Source organism: Dromiciops gliroides, chromosome 2 (assembly GCF_019393635.1).
Source record: "Dromiciops gliroides isolate mDroGli1 chromosome 2, mDroGli1.pri, whole genome shotgun sequence".
Taxonomy (NCBI): Eukaryota; Metazoa; Chordata; class Mammalia; order Microbiotheria; family Microbiotheriidae; genus Dromiciops; species Dromiciops gliroides.
Genome location: NC_057862.1, coordinates 119419434 through 119435980, shown reverse-complemented (window position 1 = coordinate 119435980; position 16547 = coordinate 119419434).

Here is a 16547-nt window from a genome sequence, read left to right as displayed (position 1 = left end):
TAAGTGACTTGCTCAGCGTCACACAGCTAGTGTCAAGTGTTTGAGGTGAGATTTGAACTCAGGTCCTCCTGAATACACTGCACAAACTAGCGGTCCCCTCATTTGATCTTGCTTTAGTCTCAAAGGCTGAATTGATCAGAAATTCTTCACCCCTGCTCCTTCCTGATATTGCTCCCTAGATAACATCTCCCTAGCATGTTAATTCTCTCTTTAATTTTCCCCTCCAGGTACCAGCCTCTCTCTTTTTTACTACTCAACTTCTCAAACAAGTAATACACAATCATTGGCACCTCTTCCTCACCAAGTACTCTTTCTTCAGTGCCGGCAAACTCTCTACAATCTAGCTTCTGTTCCTTCTACTTACTGAATTATCTGCTCACCAAAAACCTCTTAAAGATGAAATAAAATGATCTTTCTCAGTCTTGACTCTCTATCAATAACAGCTGGGTGACCTTGGTAAGGGGCTTCAGTTCTCTTTCTCTGTAAAATGATCTAGGCTGGTTTAGAAGATCACTTTGAGCTCTGACAGTGTGTGGCATAGATCAGACGCATTCCCCTATACAAAAGCCTTCAGAAGTTTCCCATGGCCTCCATGATAAAATACAGCCTCTTCAGCATGGCATTTAAGACCCTTCAAAATCTAGTGCCAACCTCCTTTTCAAGCCTTATTTCATATTCCACCTCCAGCCTCCACCCTCAACCCCAGCCCCCCCCCCCCCCATGAATTCTATGTTCCAGCCGAATTGGACATTCCACTTCTCACATTTGCACATGGAACTCCCAATACCTAAAAATCCCCTCCTCATGTTCCACATCTCAAGATCCCTGTCTTCCTTGAAGGCTTAGTTCAAGTGAAGCCTTCCTTAACCTACCCCCTTATGACCCTTCTCACCCTCCTAAAAGACCTGATATTACACTTCTTTGGTTATCTATTATACCTACCTGGATAAATGTAAGTTTCTTGAGAACAGGAAGTGGTTTGTTTTCATTTTCTTGTTCCTAGCACTGATGCAATGCCTTGTACCTAGTAGGCATCTAATTAGTGTTTGTTGAAATGACTTGTTTCCTGTGTCCTTAACACATGCATTTCCTTTGATACTGATTATCATTCTAAAGTCCTTGAAATGCATTATGTAAACATACCCCACATAAAGTTGTGACTGACCAAAGTCATCTCACCATCACTACCCGTTATAGACAAGCACTGCCCAATTCCATGAAGACCTGTTGTAATGCCTTTCTACCAGCTGCTTTGATTTGTTTCTGGGGAAGCTGGTCATGTCTTTTCTCTCAAGTCCAATGAGAGAACAAGGGTATGGAGAAGGGTCTTAGGGGCTTCCCCTTCTGACACCATAAAGGGCCTCCTTGGCCTTTTAGTTTCTTCTTTTCTAAGTGAAAGAAGTTCCAAAAGCTGGAATCCAGGTAAGGTTCCACAGCTAGCACAGCAGATGCCCAGAGGAGCAAGGAGCATCTGGGATACCAGGTCCAAAAAAAATTTATTCACCTGCCAATCATTCCCCAACTGGAAATGAAAATGTTGGGACCAATGCACATAGAAGCTGAGCTAAGTTTTGAGCCTACTCCCCCAGAGATCAAGGTAGTAACTAATTGGTACATTGGATAGAATACTGGGCCTGGAGTCAGGAAAGCCTGAGTTCAAATGCTGCCTCAGATTCTTACTAGCTGTGTGACAATGAGCAAGTCACTTAACTGCAGTCTGACTCAACTTTTTCCTCAATTGTAAACTGAGTACAATAATAGGATCTGCCTCACAGGGTTGTTGTGAGGTGCAAATATGATAATATTTGTAGCTTAACACAGTACCTGGCACATAATTGGCTCTTAAATATTTCCTTCTTTCATTCCAAGGTAGTACATGAAAGAGTATGCCTCAGAGACATCTGAGGAAAATGTTGATATGTTGTTTTTTTTAATCCCTTGCTATAGGAAGGAGAGAGGGAAAGAAGAGAAAAATTACAAGAATTATATCACTTGATGGAGAGGAGAAGGAGGAGAAAAAGGAAGAGGAAGAATTGATAAATATCACAGTCTTTGTACAAATGATTAACTGGTAATAGCTTTATCAGTAGTTATTTGTTTTGCCTAGCATATAAAGCATGGAGAGAGAAAAGACCTAGAAGTTTAAAAAAACCTATAAAGCAGGGGGCAGCTAGGTGGTTCAGTGAATAAAGCACTGGCCCTAGATTCAGGAGGACCTGAGTTCAAATCCAACCTGAAACACTTGACACTTACTAGCTGTGTGACCCTGGGCAAGTCACTTAACCCTCATTGCCCTCCCCACCCCCCCAAAAAATAACCTACAGGCCAATTTCTACCAGTTTAAATGATCCAATTCATTACCCCAGCCCCATTTCCTCTGTCTCTTGAATAATGTGGGTTCAGAAAAATTTTACTTCGGAAGCTCTTGGCTACAGCTCTCATCATTTACTATTTACTAAAAAAAAGTATTTTTTCAACTTCTTTTTCCCTCTGGAGAGATAAATTGTACCTTTCCCAGCTTTAGATCTATAGATTTTTTTTGAAAAATAACATGTCCAAATTCAAGGAGGAGTCTTCCTCTTTTGAAGAGGAAGATGTGAGCCCTTCTCCTCATGCCCCTTCAAGGATGTCATTGAATTCTTTAGGTACTCCAATCAGTTTCTGAATATACTTTAAAGGTTCCACTCATTTCTGCTTTTCCTCTTCCAGCTAGCTCTCCTCCCTTACCCTCCCCACTTCTTCCATATTCTCCCAGTTGCTACTTGCTCCTCTGTGCATCTGCTGTGCTGCCTGTGGAAACTTATCTGGATTCCAGCCTTTCTATACTTGCACCTCACAAATCCCCATTCTCTCCTAGCTGTATGACAGCTACAAACCTCAGGATCACACTGGTGAATAAGGATTCCCAGTTTCCCCATCTCCTGATTGGCCTATCTCATACTACTCGAAGTAGCATAATTCCCTATTATATTCTCAGGTCTCTGTACAGACCAATTTTCACCCTTTATAGTCTTAATTTTGGCTGCCTAGGAATGTCTCTCCCATTTATAAAATTGTTGCTATGGAAACAACTGCCCCCTGTGATGACTTTGATCTTCCTCAAGTTGTGTTTTTATGGAAACAGCACATTTAGGGAGAGATGTCTTTACTTCTTTGCATCCTTCAGGGGTCCCTTCCCAGAGCCTGATAGCACACATGAAGCCTCAATGAATATTAGTAAATTAGATTTGGTTTCTCATTAGAAAGGATGCTTGTCACATGGTTACAGATTTGAACAGATTTGTATTAGAGGCTGATAGCTATATGTAACTGTCATTAGCAGTTTGAAACTGTCATAGGAACTACAATAGATAATTATTTTGCTTAAAATCTGTCTAATTGTTCTCCAGCAGCAGTCCTCAAACTATGTTCTGAACCTCCCAAAAGGCAATGTAAGGAGTTGTATGATTGGAAATATTGTGAAAGAGGAACAGTACCCATAGCCAACCCACCTGTTTTGCCTTTTCCGTTTTCAGCCTATGGTGAGAACATTGGTCAAAATCAATCATGTGATAGAAGTTAGCTTTTTATTGTCCTAAATGAAACACACATACAAAATGCCTGAAGTACAATAATGTAATCACCTGTCCATTTATCAGGTCCATTTATTTTCTTAGGGTTGGGGGTGGAGTATAGAGGTGGAAGACTGAGTCACTATCAATTTTTGCACCAATGCCCATTATTTATTATTAGGAAACTGAGAAACCCATGGGCAAAGAAAAGTATTTATAACTAGGCCACTAATGAGAAAACAGACATTAATGAACCTAGTTTGGGTACCAATGGCAGAAGAGATGCATATCTGAAAATGGCTATCACTACTATGTATTCAATTCTTGAGATCCTGAAACATAGTACAATTTAGGTTACCACATACTGAAAATAACAATAATGATAACCCATTGTTCTAGAAAATTTTCCAAGATATTTATTTCTAAACATAGATTAAATGTTTAAATGAAACCCAAATTATTTTAATCACAAGTGTGTAGAATGGAAACTTCTCCAAAGTATAGCTAATGTAGAAAAGAAAATAGCAATTGTCACAAACACATTGAAAGGTGATATATGACATCCATTACTCTTCCAAATTATAAATACCCAGAAAAAGTAAATAGTCATATCTTCACTAAGTGGTTTATAATATTACTAGTATGAGGATAAAATATATATGAAAATATAAATTTTAAAAATCATCTTTGTGTTATGTGGTACCATTAATAGTAGACATTTGTGGTAAGCTCACTTTTTTGTAGCAATCTCCAAAATTTTGTTTAAGAGGAAGGGTTCTGCCATTGAAAAAAAGTTTGAGAATTAATACTCTCAATGTTTCACCGAAGTAAGTTTACAATGTAATCTGCAGATACACTTGTCCAATATTGGGTGGCACTGCCAATATATCTCCCTGACATGATTTTTACAAGACATTGATTAAATTACACTTTGCTCACCTATATATTTAAAGATAAATAAATATTTTTAGAAAGATGTTAAACTATAACTATAGTTAATGTGATTAGTAGAGTGTAATAAGTATAAGAAAAAGGAGTACAAATTTATTTTATCCAAAACTTCTCTCTCTCTCACTCTCACTCTCTTGCTCTCACTCTCTCTCGCTCTTTCTCTCTCTCATAAGGGCAGCTAAGTGGCACAGTAGATAGAATACCCAACATGGAATCAGGAAGACCTGAGTTCAAATCCAACTTCAGACACCCTACCTGTTTGACTCTGGCCAAGTCACTTAATCCTGTTTGCTTCAGTTTTCTCATCAGCAAAAATGAGCTGGAGAAGGAAATGTCAAACCATTCCAGTATCTTTGCCAAGAAAACCCCAAATGGGGTCACAAAGAGTTAGACATGACTAACAAATGACTAAACAACAAAGAAGGGGAAGAGGCTGGGAGACAGTGATAGCTATGCCCCTGCAACATCCCCTGACATTAAAGTTTCCTTACCAACCAATTGTCCCTTCCTACTTCCTAGTATGTAACAAGCTTGTTTCCCTGGGTTGATGAGCCTCATTATAAGCATAAAAAAAAACCTCAAGTTAAACATTCTTCTAAATAATAATCTAATAATCTTAATATCCAACTCTATCCACATGTATTCAGTACAATTAATGGGGTGTTTTCCCCCCTAGCAGTCTACAGTGAGATAGATAGTAGAAGTCTTATTATCATTATTTACAGATGAGAAACCTATAGCTCAGGGGGAGTAAATAAATAATTTGCCCAATGTCAAGTGTTCATGCTAGCATGTTAGTGCTAGAACTCAGATTTTTTTACATATTCTCCTCATTGCCACCTCCTAGAAATCCCTAGGCACAGTTCAAATACCCCTTTCTACATGAAGACTTTCCTGAAGCCACTACTACCTTCCTCCCTATTGTTATTTTGGATCCATTTTGTGTAAATCTAAAGAAATACATGCTGTCTCAACCTGAGAAACTTTAAGATCTTTGAGGGCAGAGGATGTTTCACTTGTGTATTTATAGCCACAAAACTTTTCAAAGTGTCTGACACACAGTAGGTTCTTAATAAATTTTTATTCATTGAATTTTACTCCAAACCCAGTATTCTTTTCACTATCTCACAATAGTTCTCAAGCCAAGTGTATGGCTTCAGATGAGGGTTTTTAGATGAGAATAAGAGTCCTGTTTCCCTTGTTCTTTGTTCAGAAAAAGAAGAAAAAATCCTGGAAAAAAATAAAAATAGGTGCTCATGAATAAGAGACAACACAGCACTCTGATAAAACCATAAAGAGCTAATGAAGAAAGATGTCTCTCTTTGGTAGAGATGATTTAGATATCATTTACTCACGAGTTAACAGTCTGGCTTATTTTGTTTTCTCATTCCCTGGTTGCTTCTTAGGATATGAAAGTCCTCTGGAATCTGACTATATGAGGCTGCTGATCATCTTTTGTTTCCTGCTTCATGGTGACTTTTCAAGCATAGCAACAGCTTAAGTAGGAAAGTCATCACCCTCTCCAACATTATGGACCTCCCAGAGGAGACAGCTGCTCAATAAAACCAAACCTCTGTATAAAACATGAGCATGTACTGGGCACTTATGAGCATCTTTGGCCTTTGAAAATCAGATAAGAGTCTGCCTGATGCCTCCAAAGTCTAGTATATCAGCAACTACATGGCATGGCCTTGATCTTTCCTCTACTTTTGAAGAATACAATGACTGCAGGAGGTGGTAGGTTCCTATTTAAAAGCTTCCAAATGCACCCGTTTGCACAATGATTGTATCCCAGCATCCTCATTGATATGCTGTTCAAGAATCAAAGGAGACCTTGATTACCAGGTGGCCTGTTGGAAGTCATCAATATTTAATCCAGGGGTTCTAACGGCCACATCTGTTTTTACTGATAACTGACTCTTCTGAGGGAATGGTTTCTGTTGGTTTGTATTTCATAACTTTTCATAAAAGATGAGTAGAGTCTCATCATTTAGCAGAGCACAAACCTGCCCCACAAAAATGACACATTACCAAATTGATATATACCACCATTCTCAAGGTTTGTAGAGAAACACAAGCATTCCAAGGGTTCTTTTCTGCCCATTTGGTTTCCATTTGGACTGCTATATTTGCCCCTGAAACTCGGTAAATGTTTTCTAAATCATCCGCACCACTGAGAGGGGACATATTTCTCTGTTAGCTCCTTATGGTCTGATGAATCACATGGAGTGCTGTGTTGTCCAACATTCTTAAGCACCTGGCTTTTTGTTTGTTTGGTCTTTGTTTCTGTTTTTGGCTCAGAGCTAGGATAGATGTCCTTCCCCAAACTGGCTAGGCTGCATTGTTTATGACAAACCACTGTTTGCAACTGAAATGTGTGTTTTTCATGTTTTTCCATATCAAGGTATGAGTGAGTGGAAAGAATACTAGCTCTGGTAGCAGAGGACCTAGTTTCAGATACCACCTCAGATCCTCATCACCTGGGGGACCTTAACACAGGTAAGTCACTTAACTTACCTAAAGTTATGATTAAGGCAGATAGGAGCTGGGTCTGGAGTCAGGAAGACCTGAATTGAAATCTTAAATACTTACTAGCTTCGTGATCTTGGGCAAGTCATTTAATTTCTCTCTGCCTCTGTTTCCTCATCTATAATCATCTCAAGCAGGGATAAGAGTCATGCAGCTAGTAAATATCTGAGGCTGGAGTTGAACTCATGAAGATGAGTCTGCCTGACTTCAGACCCAGTGTTCCATGCACTGTGCCCAAGCATTATATTATTGTTAGCATTTGTTTTTACTTCACCTCCCTGGGCTCCCAGTCTCCACATCTGAAAAGTAAGCAGCTTAGGCTAAAAGTCCAAGACCCCTTCCACCTCTAAATCCATGATTCTCATTTTCTTTCTTTAAAAATTGTTTTAGTTTTTTTCATTAGAAAAAATTTTCCCTCCTCTGAAGAAGAGGGGAAACAGAACCCTTGTAATAAATAAGCATAGTCAGACAAAACAAATTTCCATATTGGCCATGTACAAAAATGTGTGTCCCATTCTGTACATTAGTCCCTCAGCTCTCTGTCATGAGACATAAGAACTCTAATCAATAAGATGATCCAAATTGTATGATTCCAGGGGACCAGTGATCAAGAAAGCTTCCCACTTCATGATCCTTCTTTTCCTACCATTCCCCACATCCCTAACAAGAAATCCTACTCCAGGAAAGTGGGAAGCCCTAAAGTAAGAAAGGCAATCCATAAAAGAATCTGGGTAGACCAGCCAAGCTGCCTTGATGAAATCAAGGGGACTAACAGCACTTGTCATCCTCTTGTAGCATTGAAGCAACTAATTCTGCAACTTGTTCACAAATTAATTAGCTAATTTAGGAAGCTACCAGATTGGGGATTGCTAGCCATATCCTATCCCACCACTCTCCCTTTTAGCCTGTGGTGGCCTCCACGACAATATTTGATGGTATCTTCTTTGCAATTTGCCCCAGATACATTCTCTGTTACTTGTCCCAGGTACAAAGATTGCTAGTCACAGTTGTAGAAGAGCCCATAGTAGCATAAAATGAGGTATTTATTTGTCCCAAGATAATCATACCATCTGATCCAGTAAGCATTTCCTCCTGTGATGTTTAAAATCTATATTGTGTGATCACCTTAAATAAAAAAAAAGCTTCAGCACCAGTCTTTGGGCATTAAACATTTATTAAAGCATTCATATATACAAGGAGTTCAGAAAGTTAAGAAAAAGAAGTCCTACCTAGCCTAGAGTTCCAGCCTGGTTAGGTTCTTCCTCAAGTCCTCCTCCATGAGCCTGCTTTAATCAGGAACTCCCCAGCAAGCTGATTGTGGAAGCTTTTTATAGGTCTGGAACAGAGGCGGTCCTTACACACTACTTCAAGGTGATTGGTTGCTGTCCTCCAAATCCATTGGTTTTGAAGGTGTTCTCAAGTTGAGTTCACAGTCTAGCTTCTGAGAACAATACCTTCTTAAGGGATAGTTAGGTGTGATTACAATCCAGTTAACTAATCAGCAGTCAATCACTCTCACTTGATTCAATCAGTCTAGATTAATCTCCAGGTGGGTCTTTGAGTATCTGCTAAGTCCCATTATTTCATCACACTCCCTTAGAGGAACATCTCTGCAGCTCATCTTCCAGTCATCCTGAGGTTCTGGGCACAACTACCCCCAAAAACATCCTGGGGCATAGGTGGGCTCTCCTTGTTGGATTCTTCTCTGGATAGACAAGCCCCAAAGCTCTCTATTTCCTTCACTGCAACCTCCACAATGTGTCCCTTTCCATTCCTCCACAACAAATAAATGTGGCTAGGAATAATTTTGTCTAATTATGGCTCTGTGCTTGACCAAATTCTTTATTGTATCACTCAACTTGCATAAAGATATTCTCATCACAAATCAGTTATCCACTTTTTATTTGTACCATCTGATGACTCACTTTATAGAATTCTAAATTCCCCTCAGCCACAAACCCACACTACTGAATGTCACTGCTACACTTTAAAAAGTTGCTTCTCTTACATTTTTGTGTTTCCTGACTTCTTTCAATACAGGCCAACCTCTTTAGTTCTTACAACCACTTTATCATTATTGTTGTTCATCCTTCATTCTCATTCTCAAAGAGGACCAATGACATCATGAGGGTGATATATGCTGACTAGTTTGTGAATTGGATTTAAGTGAGGCAGAACTGAGCAAAAGTCAACAGCTACTTTAATGCTTTCAAAGGAAAGAAAAAAGAAGAAAAACCTCAACTGAGCACTTACCAGCTACATGGCTAAGTCACTTCAGGTAAGTCATGCAACCTCTCTGGGCCTCAGTTTCTTCATATGTAAAAGGGCCAAGCTGAATTAGATCATCTCTGTAATTCCTTCTAGCTGACTCAGATGGCATGATTCTATAAATCAGCGTCTGAGCAGGCAAAGAGTATGACATGTTCTCCTGCTGTCAAGTACTGACCTGAAAGAAACTAGCTTTTCAGTCTCGTGCAAGAATATGTTTTGACATTGCTATTTTCCCTCTAAGCTCTTATCTAAACATAAAGATAATCTTGCATATTCTGCATTCCTATTTAGTGATTTATTGAACATTAGTATCAATAATTTATTAGAATTCATAGTTTCCTTTCAATTAATGCATATGAATTGATAGAATGATGTCAGGAGATGGAAGCTTAGTGTTATGCCTCAGGGATATATCCCTGGCCCTGTGCTGTTCATCCTTGTTAATGATTTGAATGAAGGTATAAATGGCCTGCTTGTCAAATTTGAAGATGGCATGAACAAAGACCTAAAAGATGGCAGTCCAAAAAGACTTCAATGTGCTAGAATGACTGGGAAAATCTTACAAGATTAGATTTAATGGGCAGAAATGTAAAGCTTTCTTCATTGGTTCAAAAAATCAATAGCAAAAGGATAAAATGAAGGAGATAAGAAAAGTCCACATATCTTCTCATTAAGTAATCTAATGGTTTTCTACTCACTTTGGCTGAAATGGTTTCATAGAATTTGGACATTATAGGTTTTTTCTGAATATTAACTATATAAAAATATAGGATTTTGAACTGGAAAGACTTTAGAAATTACCAAAGGCCAGTATCTACCTTAACCCCCATTTCATAGAAAAGGAAACTGAAGCCTAAAGAGTCCAAGTGATTTGCCCAGTTTTTCAGATAGTAAGCAGCAGATCTGGGATTTAAATACAGATCATGTGATTCTAAATTCACTAAATGTCACAGTGACTCATTGCAATTTTTTTCTAGAATTGGAATTTTCACAATATATAAAGGAGATGAAACACAAAAGAACTCAGAGATGATTTGTTCTCCACTAGTATTGAAACATATTTTGTCCTTTGGGAGTTTCCTTCTTCTAACCAAGAATTTAGGATATATAAAAAAAAGATTCTTTGAGGGGAGGGAGATATTTCTAAATTGAGAGCTGATTCATAATTTCAATGTTGCTTTTTTCTTCTGGAATAGAAATGAGAGTTAATTGCAGCAGGAGCACTTTTGAAAGACCCAGCAAGATGAAAAAAAGGGACAGATGCTTCTTTTTTCTTTATTTTTGAAATGAAGATTTGTCCATATTAATTATTCTATTTCTGGTCTGTTCCATAGGTTGCCATGGCCAAAAATAAATAAATAAATGAACTACCTAGTAGATAAACTTTTGATAGTGATCATGGAATAGTGATTAGCACAAACACCGGACTTGGAATCAGGAGTTCTAGATATGAATCCTAAATCAGATAAGATCAGAGAATCTCTGAGTTGTTTGAGATCTCAAAAGCCATTTAGCCAAACCCATATTTGAACAAATATCTGTTCTATAACACAAAGCTTCTTAAACTATGGACCGCAACCCTATATGGGATTACATAACTGAATGTAAGGGTTGCAAAAAATTTGGCAACAATAAAAGGCTATGTATATCTATTATATATACCTATATACCCAGGGTCACATAAAAATTCCTGGGTGAAAAGGGATTATGAGGGGCAGCTAGGTGGCGCAGTGGATAGAGCACCAGCCCTGGAGTCAGGAGTACCTGAGTTCAAATCCAGCCTCAGACATTTAACACCTACTAGCTGTGTGACCCTGGGCAAGTCACTTAACCCCAATTGCCTCACTAAAAAAAAAAAAAAGAAAAGAAAAGAAAAGAAAAGGGATTATGAGTGGAAAAAGTTTAAGAATATATACCTGATAAATGGGTTTCCAACCTTTGGTTGAAAATCTCCATTGAAGGGAAAGCTATTACCTCCCAAAGTGGCTCATCCCTCTTGTATGGTTCTAATTGTTAGGAAATTCTTCCTTCCATCAAACCTAAATCTGACTCTATAACTTACATACTAGTTGAATTCAATATTTTTCCACCCAGTCGTCATCTGGATATTTAAATACATATACCGCCAAGCTTTCTCTTCTCCTGGATAAACATGTCCCCACCCCCCACCTGTAGATCTTCCTTTGTCATCAGCTCAAAGTCCTTTGCCATCTTGTAGCCCTTTTCTATATACTTTGGAGCTCATAAATATCCTTTTCAATACATAACATGCCTTGAAGACAGAGAGGATGGAGAACAGAATACATCAGAATCACCATCTTTCTGTACAATTTCTGCTTCTTGGGAGACAGCCTAAAATCTCATTAAAATTTGTGGTGGCCACATTACAGTGTTAATTTATATTGGACTTAGAGGCCTCAAAAAATTCAAGCTTTTTTTTCTTTGCAATGAGTTACTTTCAAGTCTCCCCCATTTTGCACTTATGAAGTTGTGTGCATGTGTTTAAGTCAAATGTAGAACTTTTCTTTTACTTCATATAATTTCCCATATTATTTCTTTATGACCAAATTTAAACTGTTAACATTATTTTGGATCCTGAATCTGTCAGCCAGTGTCATGGCTACCCTCCCCAGCTTTGTGCAATCTGCTAATTGATAAATATGCTATCTATATTGTCGTTGTTGAGTCATTTCAGTCATGTTTGACTCTCCATTACCCCATTTTGTATGTTCTTGGCAAAGATACCAAAGTGTGCCATTTCCTTCTCCAGCTCATTTTACAGATGAAGAAACTGAGACAAATAGGGTTAAGTGACTTGCCCAGAGTCACATGACTAGTCAGTTTCTGAATTCAGATTTGAATCCAGGTCCTCTAGAGCAGGTGCTAGCACCTAGCTGCTCTTTGCCAAATTATTGTTAAAATTGTAAACAGTACAAGCTTAAGGCTAGAGGATGTTCCACTAAAGATAACTTTCTCAGTCAACATCAAACCACCAATGATTAATTGTGTGGTCTAGCCATTCATGAAGTTCTGAATCAGCAAAAACGTGCTCTTATTTAATCCCACGTCTCCCCATTCCACAAAAATAGGAGAAATGTCCAATGCTTTGCTAAATTTTAAGTAAATCGTATCTCTAACATCTCCCTTGTCTACAGGTTTATAATACAATCAAATAAGATGTGGTTAGTGCAGCGTCACATGATCTTGATGAAGCCATGAATCCCTTTGTAATCATTCTTTCCTTGTCTAAATATTCATAAATCATTTCTTGAATAATGCTTTAATATTTCAGTATATCTGTGACCTCATTAATGGCAGCCTCCTCTGGTGATACATACTGTAACCTGTCCGTGTCTTCTTATCCTGTGCCACTTTTTTTTTTCTTTTTTTTTGCAGGGCAATGGGGGTTAAGTGACTTGACCAGGGTCACACAGCTAGCAAGTGTCAAGTGTCTGAGGCCAGATTTGAACTCAGGTCCTCCTGAATCCAAGGCCAGTGCTTTATCCACTGCACCACCTAGCTGCCCTACTGTGCCACTCTTAATGCATGCTTCTATGATGAATCCTGTGCAGACAATATACTTTATATGCTAGGTCCTTTTTTCTACATTTCTTGACATGATGTAGATACCAATGGAGCACGCTGCCCACTCATTAATTTTCCCCTGCTTTTCTACTTGATTAACACTTCCCTTTCCAGTCATGAATCCCTCTGATGATATCCTTAACATCTCTTGTACAATAAGTCTTCCTTCCTAAGGAAACAGCTAAGAGACACGGTGGACAGAGCATTGGGCCTACAGTCAAGAAGACAGGTTCAAATCTGGCTTCAGACACTCACTAGTTGTGCAACCTTGGGCAAGTCACTTAATCTCTGTGTTCCTTAGTTTCCTCAACTGTAAAATGAGGATAATAATAGTACCCATATCACAAGATTGTTGTGAAGAACAAATGAGACATTTTTAAAGTTCTTAGTATTGTACCTAGCATGTAGTAGGTGGTAAACAAATGCTTTTTCTCCATTCCTCCTTTTCTAATATGTTTCATTGTACTTGTACCCACTATGAGCTTCCCCATTGCCCTTTGGGTTACCTGTAACTTTAGGTGGAGATTGGGATTCCATGATATGTAGTATCACTAACAGATTACTGATGTTGAGAGACAGAGACAGAAACAGAGAGAGACAGAAAGAGGCAGAGACAGAGACAGAGACAGAGAGACAGAGACAGAGGCAGAGACAGAGAGATGTTTCAGGAAAAACCTGAGTTTAGTAAAACCTCTGTGTAATTCCTTAAAGGCAATATAGCCTGTTCACCTCTTTCTATTCAATTTTGACCCCCCACCCAATCATTTTTATTTATGGTATCTTTCCATGACATATTTAAGGATGGCCCTGCTCTATAGATTGTCCATCTAATTTTATATCACTGTCTGGACAAAAGACATTCTTCATCTCATCAATGATGCCAATCTCTTCTATAATTTTGCCAGGATTTAAGTTCATTGGCCCATAGCTTGCAAACTTCATTTTTATCCCTTTCTATGAAAGTCAGGACAATATTAGCCCTTTGCCAGTCCTGAAGCATCTCTACTATTCTCCACAATCTATCAGTGATCATTGACTGGTTCATCAATTACATCCATTAGTTTTTTTCAATAGCCTAGAATTTAGTTCTTTTGGGCTTAGTGACTTTGAATCACCAAGGGAATCTAGGTGATCTTATAATATTCTTACTTTCTATCAGCTGTTTTTATACTGTCCCTTATAGTCCGGACCCCAGAAGGAAAAACGACAACAAAATGAGAGCTGAACAGCCCCACTTCCTCTCTGTCACCAGTTACTACCACCCCTTCTACCTTGCAGCAAAACTACTCCTTGCTTGTATTTCTATCCAAATACAGTAAATACTTAATTAATGCTTGTTGTCTTTCCTTGGCTTTGATCCTCTTTTTTAAGTGTAATATAGCAATAAACAAATAAATAACCTTTGTTGTCTTTAGACTTTAGACTTTGTCAGCCTCGGCTTATTCTGAGATTTAGCATTTCCAGAATTATTCTTATCAAAACATAGACACTTTTGTATTCATCCTCCATTCATTGATCTTGCTTCTATCTTCTGAACATTTTGGCCAATTAAGTCCCTGTTCATTCACATCATTGGGTTTATATTATCCCTGACCCTTTATTCCTTGTCATATTGCTTCTCTTGATATTTTTAGAATTTCATTCAGGACAATTTTCTGTCCTAGGCTGACTTCACCTAGAGAATGTTTTATCTATGGTATCCCACTTCTTACTCTGATCCCTTTGAAATTAGCTCTCCCAAGTTCTGGAGTGTATGTCATATTATACCCATGTGTTCTCTCTATCACAGATCCTAAGATGGAGTGGTCACTCACCTCCTAATAAAGTTCTCATGGTATCTACCCTGCAGTGAACCAGGACCTCCTGATTTTTGAGAATTGGATCTAAAAGTAGAAGTTCCCTTTGTTGGTTTCTCTGCTTTCTTAAGGATGATATTAAGCCAAATCAAGAAAGTAATAGTTGATTTGCTTTTGTCAGAGTGATAGCTATAGCGGATATCATGTAATTGATCCCCAGCATCAGGCCTCCGTTCCAGGCTTGAAATCCTCAGTTTCCTTACCTATAAAATGGGTATACTTATACGCAATCTACCAACCTAATGGGGCTATTATTACAAACTTTAAAGCATATATGAAAGAGTTGATTTATCATAGTCATTATAACTATATTTAGCTCAGTCCTCAGATAATAGATTATACTTAGTCTATCATAGGACACATTCTAAAGGTACTAATAATTACACAATTATGAGACTGTCAACCACCATTAATCTAACTGTGGGTACTTTTAACATGGAAACATAAACTCACAGGATTGTAGATTTTGAGCTGGGAGGGACCTTAAAGGCTAACTAGTCCAATGTCCTAATTTTAAAGATGAGGAAAATGAAGCCTAAAGCAGTTAAGTGACTTGCCTAAGGTCACACAGATAGTAGGCGTCAGAGGTGGGATATGAACTGGTGTCTTTTTGTCTTGAAATCCAGAATTATAGGCCAGTGGTGTGCTTTCCAAGACATCAGTCAGTTATATAATTTTCCATGGAATCTGAATTCCCTAGAGGACCCATGAACAAGTTGAGTGGGTGGGAAACTGCATAAGTAAAGTCATGTGAGTTAGATTTAGTGTTGGAAGGGTCTTCATTTAACAGATAAGGAAATTGAGTCCCAGGGTAGTTAGAAAATGTCATAAATGGGATTTGTACCCAAGTTTTCCTAATTACAAGTTCAGGGCTTTACCTACTATGCCATGCTATTCTGAAAGCCACCCTGAAAAAAGTCCTGAATCATCATGGAGTTGGTAGGATGACAAGAATCAACAACCTTAGCTTTAAAAGGCCAAGGTCTCCCACTGCATCTGGGGCCATCTTCAGTCACCCTGATGTGTATCTTGCCACTGGACCCAGATGGCTCTGGAGGAGAGAGTGAGGTTGGTGACCTTGCACAGTCCTACCTCACTTAAATCCAATTCAGTGGATTCACCTCCCCATGTCATAGTTCTCTTCAAGAATGAAGGACAAACAACAACAATAACAACAGAATGACAAGCAAATAGCTATTTGTAGCACCAGGCACTAATGAGATTGCTGGCAGGATCCAGCCCATTATTGAACCACACATGTCCTGATGAGATGGGAGGACGGGGCAAAGCCCAATCACATTTAGTCTATTCCTTCCCTGGAAGTAATACAACTCTTTAATGCTATCACTAAGGAGTGTGATCTATCATAAATACATGAGTAAAAACCTGTTTTTGCTTGTGTATGTATATGTTAGGGTTCATTTGTGTGTGCTTGAACACTCATGGGATTGTCTCTCCTTATGCACATTATGCATCTGTGTTTGTGAGTGTGATCCTGTATCTTGCGTGCATATTCCAAATTTAGGCAATTTAGGACTTCTTCACAGAAAAAAGGGGTTATGTGGCCCTACAAGTATAATGTGAAGGAGGTAGGCGAAAAGAAAACAGGAAAGAAGATGAGAGGTATTGAGGTGTTTTTTGGCGGGGGGGGGGGTTGTTTTGTTTTTTTTGCTTTGTCTTCATCTTGGTCTGTGGTTTCAACTCTAAGATCTTTCGCACTTTAGAAGATGTGAGTAAATTACTTTCATATCCCTATTTGTCTGTTCAGATGGGTTATGAAATGTTGTTCAGAGAAGCAAAGTAT